Below are 18,846 nucleotides of genomic sequence, written 5' to 3'. Positions count from 1 at the left end.
CGTAGGTATGTAAGTCTGTATTATGATTATTTCATTTATTAATTTCCACTAATTTTAAGCCACTATTAATAAAACTGAACAGAGTAGTCCCCCTAGGTTAAGCTAGATTTAGTTAGGTTTTAATTGTTTAATTTTTTATTTCTATCCATCATATTGAAAAAGATTTTACCTCTGTAAATTAAAAAACCTATACAAAAATTGTATATTTGGTTATCAATTTAACCAAATAATAGCAATATTTTTAATCTTTAGTATAAAAATATTTAAAATAACTCTGCTAAAAAACCTTAGTTTACTCGTATTACATAAAAAATAGTTTTGTTTTATATTAAATCAGTTTCGTTTTATCACCTGTTTTTATAGCTTCAGGTTTTTTATCGATGACATAAAACTTGTCAGTAAGTAAATAAGTTAGTCTGAAATTTTAATGAATTGGGCAATAAAGTTTACATAAAATAATATTTAAAAACATACATACAACCAGCCTGTATCCCATAAAGGGGTAGGCAAATCACCTGCAAAACTACTACAACTACTCTTGTTTCTATGACAGTCTTGGCAAATAAGGGATTGAAAGGAAACGAAACTCTGACAAACTGTAGAATAAAACAATCACGTTGATTTACCTTGTACGTTAGTTTGAGCTAGCCAGTGCGTTTAGGTTTAATTTACAGTTCTAAATTAATGTTGACTAACTTGAGCTTGGCATAAAATAATAAATAAAATTAATACCATTCTGATGGATTGGACTTGACTTAGGGGATTCTAATGTCATCAGAGCATCCTAGCTGTCAAAAGTGATGAAGATAATTATGTTAGTAACTAAATCTGTCTACAGCTTCAACAACGGACATTTTTTCAATAAGAAGGTACCTAATACCTAGGTTTTTTGTACTATGTTTATGGGACAACATACGTATGATCTGAAATAAGTTCTGGTAACAATAAGCAGTCATAATTATTAATTCAGTATTAATTTGTGCCTCAATCCTGTGTTCTAGAAATTATCGTCCTGTCGTGTCGAATCCCTCGACGATTTCAAGCCCTATTTTTGTTGTTACCGTTATTTTGACTTTTAAATGAGCAAAAAATTGAGACAAAGCCTCTCTCTTTCAGTTCGAACAAAAAGATTTTTTATGTTCACCGGTTTACCTGATTTGACATCTTTGTTTTAAAAACGTAATTTTACTACCTACTAAAAAATTTTAAACTTTCAGTTACATGTAAACAATCAGGAAAAGGTTTCGCTTTCACCGTGGCTGCAGAAAGAGGAGCCGCCGGACTACCCGAGTCGTGTTGAAGATCACCACCTTCTGAGTGAGAATAACTGAGAGAGATAGAGATTCTCTCAAGACATATTAATATTATACACGATGTTTTCCTAATTTCGTTAATTTTAAGGATACATTCCTATTACTCCTAAGCTTATAAAATAATTTACTTGGCACCCGAGCTTGCATACGATTTTAATTAGATTGCAGACCATTGAGGTCAATTCGACTCCTGCAATTTAAAATCATCAAAAAAATAAATTTGCATATAGCATAACCTGTATTCTTCATCTCCTTAAATACATACCTACAAAATAAAACAACATAACTACCAATTTGTTTATTTCACTCAATCACATCCTTATTTGGTTGTTTGGAATAGTTTGTATAGCACATGATAACCGCGGAAGTATGTCGCCGCGAGACAGATGACACGTCTTCTTCTAACTGTATTAATGACATAAGGACGGGTAGTCTATATCGCGGCGATATACTCTCGCGGCAATCATGCGCTAACCCTGCAGGTACTTTATATCTCTAACGATTAAATCGTTATTCTTTATTTTAAAAATGTATATTGATTCACGGTGTCCTCATAAGTGTACACAATCAATATACTTAGCCTCATTGAGTAAGTTTTTAGGGTTCCGTAGTCAACTAGGAACCCTTATAGTTTCGCCATGTCTGTCTGTCCGTCCGTCCGTCCGTCCGCGTATAATCTCAGTAACCGTTAGCACTAGAAAGCTGAAATTTGGTACCAATATGTATATCAATCACGCCAACAAAGTGCAAAAATAAAAAATGGAAAAAAATGTTTTATTAGGGTACCCCCCCTACATGTAAAGTGGGGGCTGATATTTTTTTTCATTCCAACCCCAACGTGTGATATATTGTTGGATAGGTATTTAAAAATGAATAAGGGTTTACTAAGATCGTTTTTTGATAATATTAATATTTACGGAAATAATCGCTCTTAAAGGAAAAAAAAGTGCGTCCCCCCCCCTCTAACTTTTGAACCATATGTTTAAAAAATATGAAAAAAATCACAAAAGTAGAACTTTATAAAGACTTTCTAGGAAAATTATTTTGAACTTGATAGGTTCAGTACTTTTTGAGAAAAATACGGAAAACTACGGAACCCTACACTGAGCGTGGCCCGACACGCTCTTGGCCGGTTTTTTTTATGAGGTGTCAGATGTTTGTCATTTTTTTAATAGGTATATGGTTTATTAGAGTAAAGGTGTAGGTGAAGTAAAGTTGCACCCTCGCACAGAGGTAAAAATATGAAAATAACAAATCTGTTATAATTATTTATTACCAAACAGACCTCTACATGTTCAACATAATAATATGTAATAGACATGTTAGACTACATTTAATAAAAAGGTAGGTTAGGTACAAGACATCACATAAAAAAATGTTTTAATTGAAATTGGTAGGCAGCACGGAGCGTTGGGTTTTATGCTTTATATGGTTTATATCCGAGTTATTTTAAATATATTAATCAAAAGCAACGTTCCGAAACTGCAACCTGTTTTTATTTAATCCCATTAACTACATTAAGGGAAGGTTCTTTAGATGAAATACAATTAATTTCTCTAAGAAACTTGCGTATTAACTCTTACGGTTATCGAGTTATTAAAAAAATATAAATCTGCAAGACGGAACACGTGCGTGACAACCTTTACCAATTCCTAATGTTTCTTTTGACATGTGCCGTCAATCACTTGACACTAACTTGAAGGGTCTCTCACATTAATAAATTCATTTATTATGTATGAAAATGATGAAAAAATGTTTTTTGCGAATTTAACTAAAAAAGGGTGGTTCCTGATTATGAACTTAGCTACGTGTCGAATTTAATGGAAAACAAAAAAAAAACTGATTGATTATTTGTTTGTTGATTAATAAAATATTTTGAATTACTTGAACCACGTAAACAATTTTCCATTAAATTTGCGAAGTAAATTCTCGAACCTGGTATCAAAAATTACTGTTTACGTTAATAATAAGCTGCGTTATGTTTTTTAGACCAGATGTAATACGTAATCATAGGAGTCTGTCTTACGCGCCACAATTGGGATAATCACGCGAAATTCAAACTATGCGGGACCGAGGGTCTGAAATGGGTATACCTGTTATAATCATAGTACACAAGCAACCAGACCAGGTACGGTGTACAGGGGCAAATCTCGACCGGGAGACAATTGTAACTGATCCATTGTTTTCCATTATTACACTATGATGTTGAGTTCTACGTGCACCGCTGCACACGCCTACCATGTATAACCGGTGGACACTCTATTGTATTTGCCCCTAGTCGAAATTTGCCCCGCTGTACCTTAGATTTACAAAATCATAACAATAAGGGCAGGATTGCATAATTACTTCTTCTTCTTCCTGTCACGATCCATTCCTGCCATATTTATTGTTGACAATGTAGAATTAATATATTTTTTAGGGTTCCGTAGTCAACTAAGGAACCCTTATAGTTTCGCCATGTCCGTCCGTCCATTAACAATATTTTACATGCATCTCGCCATCTTTTTTGGCGTCCATTTTTGGTTAAAACATGACAATTTTCAGTAACTCAGATTGTATTTATAAGATGCACAATTTCCGCAGCGGATGTATATTTTTGCTGCCTTAATATGAACCAAGATATTTTTAGGGTTCCGTAGTCGACTAGGAACCCTTACAGTTTCGCCATGTCTGTCTGTCTGTCTGTCTGTCCATCCGTCCGTCCGTCCGTCCGTCCGCGGATAATCTCAGTAACCATTAGTGCAAAAATAAAAAATGGAATAAAATGTTTTATTAGGGTACCCCCCCCCCCACATGTAAAGTGGGGGCTGATATTTTTTTCATTCCAACCCCAACGTGTGATATGTTGTTGGATAGGTATTTAAAAATGAATAAGAGTTTACAAAGATCGTTTTTTTGATAATATTAACATTTTCGGAAATAATCGCTCCTAAATGAAAAAAAAGTGCGTCCCCCCCCCCTCTAACTTATGGACCATATGTTAAAAAAATGTGAAAAAAGTGACAAAAGTAGAACTTTATAAAGACTTTCTAGGAAAATTGTTTTGAACTTGATAGGTTCAGTACTTTTTGAGAAAAATACGAAAAACCCTACACTGAGCGTGGCCCGACACGCTCCTGGCCGGTTTTTTTTTAATATCACAGCAATCTGTTGTTGTAATTAACAATATTCAATTCCAAATAAAATTCCATGAATTCGAACATAGGATGTAACACGGGTACACGGACGTTCATTACATGGACCCTAATTCGGATCCATGTAACAACGAAGGCGACCGCAAACTCAACGTTATTTTTAAGAATGAAAAGAGATTAAATAGCGTATTTACATGTTATATAAATATAAATATATATATATATATATATATATATATATATATATATATATATATAGCGTATTTATATAATTTACTTGTCAATATCATTATATCCTGACGTTTTCCGACGACGACATTAAAAGCTAGTTTTATTTCACGAGTAATAAAATAACTATCGCCCTAACCGAAGACAATATATTTATAATGTAATGTAAGTCTATGTTGATCGGTGTTTGCGTTGTACCTTAGGTGCCTGTGAGTTAGGACGTGGCGTCCAGTCAGTTCTAAAAGATATTGAATGAAGTTAAAAAAATAACTAACTAAAACTTTGTATGCAGAGAAAGTATAATATTTCAACAAAATAAAAATTCGACATTTTGCTAAAGTAAAAAATTAAACATTCCGGGAAAGTCAACGCTTGGGATTTCAACATTTCAGGAATTGAACTTCCTGGTCCTGAACAAAATAAATTAAATTGTTGCTCGCAGCTGAAGCTTTTTCTAGGTGGTCCACTGTTTGCCAGAGTAACGAGCGCCCGGATAACCTCGGCTCCCAGAGAGCATGGGATGATATCTTGTGCAAAGAAATTTGTACAACTTTGGTGGGCAGCGCGGCAGGATCGGACTTAGCGCGTCTCAAAGCTGCAACGAGTCCTGAATCCGGAGCGTGGCTCCACGCTTTACCTTCCCCTCAGCTAGGCACCATGCTGGATAACGATTCTTTGAGAATAGCGGTGGCCTTGCGGTTGGGTTGTAAGGTGTGTGAGCCGCACCGGTGCATTTGTGGCGTCATTGTCGAGGAGGATGGTCACCATGGGCTTAGTTGCCAAAGGTGCGCAGGGCGTTTTTCTAGGCATCACACGATTAATGACGTGGTTCGCCGGGCTTTGGTGGCAGCCAACATTCCTTGCGTGTTAGAACCTCCAGGGTTATCTCGCACGGACGGCAAGAGGCCGGACGGACTCACGTTAGTTCCGTGGCAGAAGGGTCAGTGCCTATTGTGGGACGCCACGTGTGTGAGTACTTTTGCTCCGTCCCACCTTGGCCTCACAATTAAGTCTGCTGGGTCAGCTGCAGAGTTTGCAGCTAGACTCAAGCACGCAAAGTACAGCGCCCTGGAAGCAATGTACAAATTTGTGCCACTTGCTGTGGAGACGGCGGGACCCTGGGGAACTGAGGCTAAAGCCTTTGTTAGGGAACTTGGTCGCCGACTTAGGGATAGGGGCTGCGATCCGCGTTCCGGGTCGTATCTGGTGCAGGGGATTTCATTGGCTATACAGCGTGGAAATGCTGCTAGTGTGATGGGAACCTTTGGGCCCGGTACGACTCGGGCGGGTCCTAGTTAGTTTGCGCGTATGTTGTTGTTGCAATAACCCACATATGGGTAAATGACGAAGCCTGTTGCGGATAGCTTTATTGTTTGTGTGTAAGGACGACGCCTGTCGCTGATTTAAGACTGTAACCTCATGACGAAGCCTGCGTTGCGGATAATGGGTTGTAAAATATTTAGTGTTATTTTTGTCCAATAAATAATTTCTAATTGGAATTTAGTTATAAATATGTTATCATTAGGCCTAGAACTTTTTATCTCATACCGTGGTTCTAAAATTCGTGGTCGCCATTTATGAAAAAATTTCGAAGTCAAAGTCAAAGTTCAAATATATATAATTATATATTTATACATACTGTCACATCGTTACTGAGTTAATATTAATCGAACGTAGTTAATTTTATCTTAACATTTTTTTTATTATATTAAAGGAATTATATAATAAATAACATTACATTATTAGTTAAAATTAACTTCAGTATTGTTCAGTATCACTTCGCCACTCCTTTCGAACGTCTATTTTTTTGCACTTGTAATGTATTATTTCAGCAGTCTACAGACGGTGCTTTTATATTACACTAGTGAGAGAAGTGGGCCATTTTTGTCAGATCGAAATTTCAGAGAGCCACATGTACTGAAAAATGTAGTCCTTTTTTCCGCATTTGTATCGTAATGAGGCATTTAAGTGAATAAAGATTCAAAAATTTTTTTTTTCGAAAATAGGTATACTCGGCCATTTTTTTTTCAAATTTGTCCACCCCACTTTTTTTTTTATTTAGAAATTTTTACGTGGATTCCACTCAGAATCGCGAGCTCTATCATTCTAATAGGAGAAAAAAAAGTGTCCCAAGGTTTTTTCCCATTCCGTTACCATATTTTCATACATATTGTATGGTGATAACGGAATGGAAGGTTCGAAAAAATGTATGGAAATCTTGGGACATTTTTTCCTCCTATTAGGATCGAAAAACCTCGCGATTCTGAGTATTAACCGCGTAAAAAATGTTACAAAAAAAAGAGACCCTGGACAACTTTGAAAAAAAAAATGGCCCACTTAATGTTTTCCAAAAAAAAGCGTCTCAAATTTAATTTTTCCACTTTGTTACCATTTTTTAAACACTTGGTGTTTTTTTAAGCACAAGTTTGCATACTAGGATATTTCTTTTCATGTCGAAATTTCAAAGGAGTGTACGAGTTTCCGGACTTATATAGGTAGTAATGTAGGTCCTATATCATACAGAAATAAAGCACCGGATAACTGTTAGAACATTATTAGTTATTAATTAATTAAAATTGTATTAAGTCTGATAAATATATTATGATAAAAGTAAATAAATGAGTTGGCCGTGGCGTCAGTAGCTACTTATAGTTGCTTTTGGCAACTCTAGTTCCTAGCCTTCACCTCAGTGAGACTCAATTTCATATTAATTCCGTATCAGAAAAAAGTTCAGAAATTCGTTTTGACAGTTATTAAAATGAAGTTTTTTTGCACCCACAAGTTTTTTTTTTTTTCAAAATCTGTAAACGCCAATTTTCATTAATTTCAAATCTAGAGGTTTTCTAAGTTTCTGTATAGCAGCATTAGCAGCACCTGCATTTCGCATAGTGGCATAGCAAGATCTGGTAGCTGCTGCGGCGCGACGGGTGTGAAAAATGGAACTAAAAAATGCTGTAGAGGCGGCTAATTACTCGCTGTTGGTACGTAGTGCGTTTTCTCATTATCCGATCCGACATCGGATGTAGGAAGGATTTTCAAGGAAAAATCAAAGATGGCGGCGTAAATATATGGGATCAGATAATGTGAAAACGCACTTACCTACATCACGGCTTGCAGTGTTGCAGAAGTTATGGTATATTCTAAAGGGTAAGTAAATTAGATGTTTATCGTAGCAAAACAAAACAATTATAACGTATATTAATGATACCTAGGTTGCAAGGAAATTTTATCGTAAGAGGGGAATTACCTACTTAGACCTATACCCAAGAATAATTCGTTATTATAGCTGTCTCCTTAAAACTCCATAAGCCATAATAACGTATAATAGCTTTGATAGGAACATTAAGAACCATTCCTTTTGTTATTTGACATTGGGCTTACGAATTTAAGAATACAATACTAGTTACAACGCCATCTGTGAAGCGTGAAATTGTCTTATGTCAGTTTGCCTAAATATTTTTCTTTGGCGGACTACCGATAGTTGTAGTTTACATTCATAAAGCTAGATGGAGCTCTATTGATCAGCGGATCGCATTTCGGCACTTCTATGTGTGCGTGCTTGCGGGGGCTGAGGTAATTGACAAGCGTGGCCTATGAGCTGTCAGTCGCTCCTTTAGTAGCCCCTTAATCGGCAGGTGTATTTCGTCCCCTTACTGCAAATACCGACTATGTGCAAAAAAGTGATTTTGAGATAATGCGATTTTAATGTTTGAAGGTACGATTTCATATGAAAACATGAAAAAAATTACTATTTGTATACAGCATTCTACAGCCCGTATTGTGTTGTTTAATACTTAATCGTAAACAATATCCAGGCTTGATTTGATTGCCGATAAAACTACGATTTAAAAAAAATAGTAGCAAACTTAGTTGGTTTTTCCTGTAGAAATAAAAATTTGTATATTTCTCTTATTAATACATATAAAGCAGTGTTTCCCTTTGATTAAGCTTTGCTTTTAATACACTTTACTTATGATTTGCAAAAAAAGAAAAAATATACAAAAGTTTTGAACTTATTTCAAAATATATTAAATATTCTCAATGACATAGGCGGTTTTAGTTGCAGGAAATATAGCTGCTCTAATTTTATGTTACAAAACTTCACTTATCATTGTTAATTTAACTGGTACATTTGTAATAAAAAGTTTTTTAACATTACTAACCATTAATAATACTTTATTTATGGTTTTGAAGAGTTATTCTCAAAAAAAAAATTTTGAAAAAATCCTCTTCAACCGGTTTTAGGAGATTTTTCACAAAATAATTTAACCGATTTCAGTAAAATTTAACAAGAAGTAACGCAATAGCATTCCCTTGAAATCACAAAAAGAATTTTACAAATCGGTTAATGCGTTTTTGGGTAATAGCATAATATGCATAGGTACTTACTACATACTAGTTCACTGTCTCAGCAATCCGAAGTCCGCCATAATTTATGTTCGAAATTTCACTATCTACACTGTTACATTTAGTATAGGTAAATAGTTTTTGTACGCTCAATAACCTGAAGTAATAGTTTATTTAAAGTTTTGTAGTATTTACGCCAAAGTCACTAAAATGTAGGCGTAGATGAGGTAATAAGTAAGAAAAAGTAATGTGTAACGGTAATTACATAGGTTTCTGGGGCGATTTAAAGCAATCATGTTTGCAATATTCTTACGCCCCCAATTACACGCAGTGTTTTTCATCACACTTGCAATAAAAAGATAAAAAAGTATTTATGGTAGTCCAAAATACAAATTTAAACACTCTTTTGGGAAAAAGTTTTTTCTTTTACTCCTGATACGCCTTCGTGCGATTGCACACTTACTGCGCAAGAGTGATAAAAAGTTATTAAACAACATCTTCATCGCTGGTGGAATTCGATACAAACACGTCCGTAATACGGCTGACAATGCTAGACTAACTAGGTATTAAGTGATTGGAAGCACTCATGGTACTATTTAGTTACGATACCTTTGTCAAAAAGTCTGCGTAAGTCCATTTTCTTGAACGCAGAGATAGCTAGTTGTTTATCGAGCTTTAGACCGAGATAGAAATATGATATGATACATTAAGAGGTTTGAGGTGGTTCTACTGAACTGGAGTTTAATTTGTGGCGTTGATTTTCTTGCCTTGTGCTACGTCCAGATCTCGACATGAACTTAAGCCTAGTGCCCACTAAGCTCGCCGAGTCGAATCTCATTAATTCGCCTTCTGCATTTCTTATGAAACTACGTCCATTAGCGACGCGTCGAATCGGATTCATCGTTCATTGTAAATGTATGCAGGGCTCGATTCGACGTGCCTCGACTCCACCTAAGTGTCCTCAAGACTTTATTCAGCCTTTGTGACAGAGATTTAATACCTAAAGGGTACCATGAGTGGTTTCAACCACTTAATACTGCAGTTGGTGAAGTGGTACACAGTTGTGACATCTGAAGTCTACTCGTACCGTAGGTATGCTAGTAAGTAAAGTAAAGTAAAGTTTATTCATTGTTAACTGTGTACATAAGATGGTATGATATACAGGAAATACAGTATCAACAGTGCCCATTTCGAGCGTACAATATTCTTAAAAACTACTGACTATATTAGCTTACTGGCTAACTTATAATTATTACCCGGTATATTTCAGAAAAAACTCATTTAGGTTGTAGAACATCGTATGAAAAACGAAGCTTTATTTAAGACAAACAATGGGTTATAATTATGTATAAAGAAGAGAAATATGCAAACATTTATTTCTACAGGAAAAACCAACTAAGTAGGTATTCGACTGTTTCATTAAATCGTATTTGATCGTCAACTAAATACATTCTGAATATATATACGACAAAGTAGTAAACAAAAAAATATAGGGTTTAAAATGCCATACACATAACGTAAATTTCTTCATGTTTTCATATAAAACGTGCCTTCAAACTTTCAAACCGCATTATCTCAAAATCGCCTATTTACACATAGTCGGTATTTGCAGTAATAGACCGTTATCCTTTCCTTCGTCACATCACATGCAAAACCAATTATAGTCCCTATACAACTTTTTGGTAGAATGAAATTGCTGATGTTTGTAAACAAACATCTTCTGGAAAAACATCTTAAAGACATTTGGTGTATTTAGCCTGGCTTAAAATAAAGAATTTTGTTGATAGTTTTATTTGCAAAAATCAAATATGTACACATTAAACTTTTTTGTAGAACATAAGATGGCTACTTTAACAAAATGTTTAAATGCAAAAAACTATACACCATTAAAAGGTTCTACTTGGCGGATAAAGCATAAAAGTTTATATTAAATATTCATATTACATTCTGGCAGTTTATAATGCAACAAATTGACCATTAAGTAACTTTATGCGGAAGCTATCTTTTGAATGCAGCGTCGTATCAATACATGGGTTTTAACATATTGTAGCCCTTGAAAACCTTATTCTATAGGTGCTAAAAACTCGATTTCGTCAAAAAGTCACTTAGTCGGTATTTGCATTAATGGGACGATTTTATACATGGTGATTATTTCCGATGGGCATTATCAACGGCCGTGCGCATGCGCAAGGCTACCGAAGCTCGACGCGGGCAGAATAACAATATTCTGTATACTTTATGTAATCTATCCATCTCGTCTAATGTTATAAAAATAGGAGTTTATAACAGTCTATGATAATATCGTGAAATGTATATTTTATAAAGAGGGAGGAACATGTTGTTCAGGTATTGATGCATAAATTATCATTTTAACCCCCGACGCAAAAACGACGGGGTGTTATAAGTTTGACGTGTCTGTCTGTCTGTGTGTGCGTCTGTCTGTGGCATCGTAGCTCCCGACCGGATGAACCGATTTCGATTTACTTTTTTTTGTTTGAAAACTGAGTTAGTCGGGAGTGTTCTTAGCCATATTTAATGAAAATCGGTCCACTATGTCAGGGGTTTTTCAAAATTTTAGTTTGTGGTTAGGTTATACCTAATATATTTTGTCGGGAAGGATTTAAAAAGTTTACCGCCTAAGAACGCGTATACAAAACACCACACAACATACTTACATACATAGATGGCGTCATAGATTTATGGCTCAAAAGTGACACTTAGCGCCAATCTACAATTATTTAATAATCGATGGCAACAAGGCATTTTTTGTAGCGCCATCTATGTGTGGTGTAGTATATGCGCGTTCTTAGGCGGTCGCATTTTAATGTATGGGATGGTATGATCTTCTTATATTTAATCTATGGTTCAGTGTACGTAGAAAATAGTTCCAATGAAATTCCGCAACATGGCGCGTAGCGTAGTCATATATTTCTGGTCATACTTTAAATAAAGATTCAAGCTCGTCTGTGACAGCGGTATCCTGCCGTCAGGAACCATACATAATCAATTAAGTAATGAGCTGTTAGATAACGCCATCTGTATGCCCGCGCCGCGCGCATAATGAGCTACGGGAATTATATAAATACATTAGATTTGTTACACAGTGCGTTCTAACACGGGGAATACTAAGCACTTTATCTTTCTCACTTGATGGTCTCATCGGAAGATCAGCGCTGGAAGTCCCCAGCAACACGCTGAGATGAGGCCATTTCGTGGCACTTCATTATTTTCTGTCTTATTGTTATTATGTGTATTTTTGTCTTGCCTGTGTTCACGAATAAATGTTATTCTATTCTATTCTATTCTTTATAACAAGTACCTGGGGGCCGATTTTTTAATCTCGGCCATTCGATTTCGTGAAATTCGTTCAATAATATCTCCACTACTAGCGATTCAAATTCTACTAACAGAATCGAAAACGAGTGGTCATTACCGCTAGTATTAAAATTACTAGCCGTCCTTTTTCGAAAATAGCATTATGTCGTTTTCCACAGACTTTCGAACGGCGAATTCGTGCGTTCGAATTTCAAAAATCGATCCCCTGGGCGACCGAGCTTCGCTTGGAGCTCGAAGACTCGGATATACATTACACAAAAAAAAGTAAGCTTTTTGTACTTCTTTATGCAACTTGCTGTACAATTTTATAGGTATTATAATATAGATTAAGGTATTAGTGCGACGAAACTGCGTCCTGTAACACAGGGTTTCCTAGCTCAGGACACAGGGTTGTGATTTTCTGTAATTGTTAATTTATATAATAAAATAAAACTATGGAAACGGATTAAATCGCGGATTTTTTTTTTTTTTTGAATATTGTATAACTAGCTTTATTAATAATGTGTGAACCTGCCTTAGAAATCTATATTATTTGTGGTCATGGTTCGTTAATATTTCTTGTAAGTGGGTAGCTTTTGCACATTTTAATTTTTCCTCAGTCACCCGTTGACCACGAACGCTGTAAAGAGTTCGAAACGTCGGGATGTATTTTAAATTCATTATACGCGATTTAATCCGTTTCCATAGTTTTATTTCATGAGTAACTATCGCGGTAACCGAAGACAATATTATATAATAAACTTTTTTCATTTTTTTTTCATTCGCGGTTCTCGGGACCTAATAGTCCTAATACTAAGCTAGGCGTGACGTCACGCGAAACTTCAACGCACTGTGCATTGAAGTTTCGCCGTCGTCATTTTTTGTTTACGAGAAGAAAAAATACGTGTCTAAAATACTTTGATAATCTAACTGACGGACTAATTAGTTTTTTTTAGTCGTCTCGCCTATTGTGATAAAGAGACAGGCTAGTGTGGTGAAATTCACAACCCGTCAATAGCTGGAGAATCGTGTAAATAATTGCATAGTTTATTTTCATATTATGTGGACATCATCTGTTGAATGTGATGTAGAAATAACTCCGACTAGCAGTTAAATCGTAAATACGAGAATTAAACCTTTGACCAGTAAACACCTACAAATATTACTATTTATTTGTTTTTAATGAGACGGTATACAGTCAGCAAAAAAAGTAACGGATTACTGAGAGATAGTATTAGCAAGAACGATATAATACAGGACTGATAAAGCCCTTAGGTACAAAAAAAACGTACCCCTGAAATGTATGGGCTTTTTAGGCTTAAAACTGGTTAGGTTCTGTTTCGCAGCCTGGAAGTGACCAAACTCATATTTTTCCCAAAAAAAATTGCGTGTTTTTATTTTTTATAAGTTGTATAAATATGTCTTTGAACGCGATATGTATAAATAATCGTTAATGATAGTACCTAGATAATTTAAGGGCTCCACACGGTTTTCATCGATTTTTGACACGTTTTGAGTTGTAACTCCTAAGTTTTCACTACAGATAGAATTATAAGACCAACGCCCATCGGTTTTTAATCAATCTTTAATCTCTATTTGTAAGAGCCATTTTGAAAAAAAAAATAACATTCTTATTTTTTTTAGATTTTTTTTTAAATATGGTCAAAAAAAACACTTTTATCGAAATTTGATTTTTAGTGAAGGGTGTTACATACATAAAATCGACATGTTTGGATTTACCTTTACTTTTCTAAAAATTCAAGACAGGATTTTAATTTTAAACAAATTAAACAAACTTTATGACCAAAAAAACAGTTTTTAACCCTAAAATTGTTCAACTTTGATGCCAAATATCCCAGAAACAATGTGCTGTGAAGTAATTATGAGATACTGTTATTATGCTAGGCTTTAGAAACTATCATAATATCAATGGATTCAAATCGAAGGTCATTGGCGCAAGGATCGCCCTTAATTGGGTGGCCTATTAGGTCCACGCGTCGTTTCATCTGTTATTACTCGCTGACTGTACATTTAATGCTAATATGTTTCTAGAACTATTATACTTGACTTCTTGGCATCCTTTACATAAACGATGTGCTCATAGGTACTCATTAAGCAAAATATTACTAATTTCTCGCATCACCTTTGACTCTAATAAATAGTTACAATGGCAATTACATCGCAAAATATCGGTTTACCGATTGCACAGAAAATATTACGGCTATTAAGTTACCTATTACTGATTCGCCATGGTAAGTGTTAATTCCTGGGGTATAAATATGCGGGAAATTATCACCTGGAAGCGGCGAACGGTAGTAAGTTTTATAGCGAGCTTAAAGCGCTATTCTATTAGGGCTCACCAACGAAAATAGAGGGTTAACCCGATGGTTAACCCACCATTTTATACGGAATTTGACAGATGACATCCTACTAACCCGGAGTTAAGTTGTTGGGTCAAGTGGGCCTTAGAAACGTTGCTATTGGTACCTAGGTGTATAAATAAAACACTTACCTAGGTGTTTACTCAATTTCCCGAGAGATGTCACTTTTGCTAATTACAACTAGCTATATATAAGAGATTTTAGTTATTTTGTATCGATAAGAGAAGACAAAAAGACCTTTGTGGTATTCAGTTCAGTCGATTAAACTTACTTTTGGTTTATTATTAAACTGGCCGTTTGATTTACTTAAGGCCTTTCCCTATCGAGGCCAGAGTGCAAAGTTAAACACTAGAGATGTATTATGCTAGAAGTGTGCTATCCACCAGTGGTAAAGATCGCTTTAGCCATCGATCACTATATCTGTTTACACGAACACGCAAAGGCAATGGGCCGAACCTTGACGACGAATAACAGATGGTCAAAAATCTGGGTCCATCAGACAAAGAGATCGTAGCCGAAGGCACAAAAACCCATGAAACGCTCACGATAATATCTCTTTCGTAGCTATCTATCTCTATCGCTTTTGCGTATTAGCGCGACAGACTACCTTTCTACGGCGTTTCGATTTCGTTTCGCGTCGCAGAAATGCCATTCGGCTACGGGGCCTGGAAAACCAAAACATCGTTGGATCAATGCAATCAAAAACAGCGGGGACAGGTTGGAAAAGGTAGAAAAAAGAAGTGATTGGAGTCAACGGGGCCCGACTGGAGACAATGACTGGAGGAGACTGTGACTGGAGGCAACGGGGGAATACCCGAACAGCGGCCATGTCTTAATTTTGTATATCAATTGTGTTTATAAATTGTATAATTAATATGCATGTAATTTGTTACCTAAGTCATATAAATAAAGGCTATGTTATATTATCTGTTGAACCAGTACGGCATTGTACCCAATACAATACACCCGTTGCTTTATGAAATACTAGCTTTTTCCCGCGGCTTCGCTCGCGTTAGAAAGGGACAAAAAGTAGCCTATGTCACTCTCCATCCCTTCAACTATCTCCACTTAAAAAAACACGACAATTCATCGCTCCGTTTTGCCGTGAAAGGCGGACAAACAAACAGACACGCACACTTTCCCATTTATAATACTAGTATGGATACTCGTTTTCCTAATGTTACACCGTTTATATTCAGGTTAACAATAGAATAATGTCAAATTACCTACATGCAAAAATATACGTGATGAAATATCTAAGGTGCTTCAACCAAAATAAAATACCCTCCTAAATGCATTGTACATGTCAAAGACATTTGTAACTCCGTATAGACGGATAAAGTCTAAGAAAAAAACGTACCTCAAAACCACGTGGGCAAGATGGCGTTACACCTTTGGGGAACGCTCGGCTAGATGGCGTTAGCAAGCTACGAATAATATGGGCCAAATTGTCAAAACTGAGGTTTACAAGTTTTAAGCCTGTGTCTAGAGATGGCAGTCTATGTACTGTGATTACACATTTTACAAGACGCTAGCGGTATGCCCTCCTTGTTTCGCAATGCTGATACCTACGTTGCGCGAGGAAGTTACCAGCTCTTTCACAGCTCACCAGTTCACACCAGTCAACTAGAAAATAAATATGCTGTTGATCGTCGTTTACGTATCAACAACTTAATTACACACACATATGTAGTTTACATATCAACCCATTAATGTGTCAACAGTGCAACATAGTTGGTAATAAATCGTGTCATCCTGTTTCCGAGTTCTTAAAGTTGACAGATTTACAAGTAAACAAGAATAATTACAAGCTAGTTTTCGACTAAATTATTAATTTCAACAACTAAAAATACATACGCAGTTTTAATTCTATTACGGGCGAGAATTGATTTATTTATTCAATAAAAAGTAACACAGCATTCCAGTTAACACTAAGACACTGTGAAACTATAAAATAAATCATTTTGTCAAAATTAAAATAAAAAACCGGCCAAGAGCGTGTCGGGCCACGCTCAGTGTAGGGTTCCGTAGTTTTCCGTATTTTTCTCAAAAACTACTGAACCTATCAAGTTTAAAACAATTTTCCTAGAAAGTCTTTATAAAGTTCTACTTTTGTGATTTTTTTCATATTTTTTAAACATATGGTTCAAAAGTTAGAGGGGGGACGCACTTTTTTTTCCTTTAGGAGCGATTATTTCCGAAAATATTAATACTATCAAAAAACGATCTTAGTAAACCCTTATTCATTTTCAAATACCTATCCAACAATATATCACACGTTGGGGTTAGAATGAAAAAAAATATCAGCCCCCACTTTACATGTAGGGGGGTACCCTAATAAAACATTTTTTTCCATTTTTTATTTTTGCACTTTGTTGGCGCGATTGATATACATATTGGTACCAAATTTCAGCTTTCTAGTGCTTACGGTTACTGAGATTATCCGCGGACGGACGGACGGACGGACAGACAGACATGGCGAAACTATAAGAGTTCCTAGTTGACTACGGAACCCTAAAAAAAACCCTGATATAGTGGACCGATTTTCATGAAACATGGCTAAGAACACTCCCGACTAACTCAGCTTTCAGACAAAACAAAACTAAATCTAAATCGGTTCATCCGTTCGGGACCTACGATGCCATAGACAGACACACACACAGACAGACAAACAGACAGGCAGACACGTCAAACATATTTCAACCCGTCGTTTTTGCGTCGGGGGTTAAAAACGGGGGTTAGATTCGGCCACAAGTCTGCGTTCGCGATGTATATATTTATTTATATATGTATTTGTTATGTATGTATTTGATACGCATTTTTGTGCATCGGGCGTAGCACACTAGATGGATAAACTTTATCGCATATCGTTGCGTCCCTCGCACGTGCTCGCACTTACGAAAAGGGACGTTATATCGGTCATAACGCGACCGTGCTTGCCTGCCTGGTTCATACAGTTAGTAAGATAGTTTATATGCTATATTATTAACTTGTTCCTAACACAATGTGCAACGTTGCAACAGCGAGAATATAATTGTAGGTGAACCGTTTTCTCGTGAAACGAGAAGTAGGTGTTCGCAGAACCGTGCGTGTGAGCTATGTGAATTATCGCCCTTGTGCAAAAATAGGTACCTTATCATTAGGAAAACATTTATTATGTCAGAAATAGGTATCTGTTACGTAAGTAAAGTTCCGGTAAAATGAAGCTCATTTGATTTGCGGGGAAATATTGATCACATACAATAGCTTACCTCAAGCAAGAACAATATAATACGGGACTGACAAAGCCCATACAAAAAAGCGTACCCTTGAAATGTATGGGCTTTTAGGCTGAAAACTATATGGCGCTTTTCGCTGCCTGGAAGTGACCAAAATCATATTTTCCTCAAATATTTTTGCGTGTTTTTATTTTTTATAAAAACAAACGACATATTTCTTTATTTTAATATCATGATACATACACATACATACATACAATCACGCCTGTATCCCATATAGGGGTAGGCAGAACACATGAAACTACTAAAGTTTCAGTGCCACTCTTGGCAAATAAGGGGTTGAAAGAAAACGAAACTGTGACATTGCAGTGACAGGTTGCCAGCCTCTCGCCTACGCCACAATTTAACCCATATCCCATAGTCGCCTTCTACGACACCCACGGGAAGAAAGGGGGTGGTGAAATTCTTAACCCGTCACCACACAGGCACATATTGTGTCAATACACATTTTGAAAATATAGTTATGTAGTTATGTATCATAAATGTAGTTTATGATAGTATTTAATAGGTGGCGCTAAAAAATCGAGGTACGATTCTTAGTATGAAGATTGTAAATCCTATATAAACAATCCTTGCCTCAAGTATAAAATAGTAGTACATTACGGTACAAGTTTGGAAAAGGGGAAATTTGAGACGAGTGGCTATAAATTAAACCACGACCGAAGGGAGTGTTTTAAATCAACACGAGTTACAAATTTCCTCTTTGCACGTGTATCGTTTGACGTTTTTCAGTAGGTACAATATTGCATTGTAATTGCAGATCTTTCCCAAAAACATACAAGGAATCTAAGCAATAGTTGTACACTTTTTGCTTATTCAGCAAATACAAAATTTAGTGAAAAATAAAATA

Source organism: Leguminivora glycinivorella, chromosome 12 (genome assembly GCF_023078275.1).
Source record: "Leguminivora glycinivorella isolate SPB_JAAS2020 chromosome 12, LegGlyc_1.1, whole genome shotgun sequence".
NCBI lineage: Eukaryota > Metazoa > Arthropoda > Insecta > Lepidoptera > Tortricidae > Leguminivora > Leguminivora glycinivorella.
The sequence above is the reverse complement of the archived record's forward strand: the minus strand, read 5'-3'. Positions refer to the sequence as shown.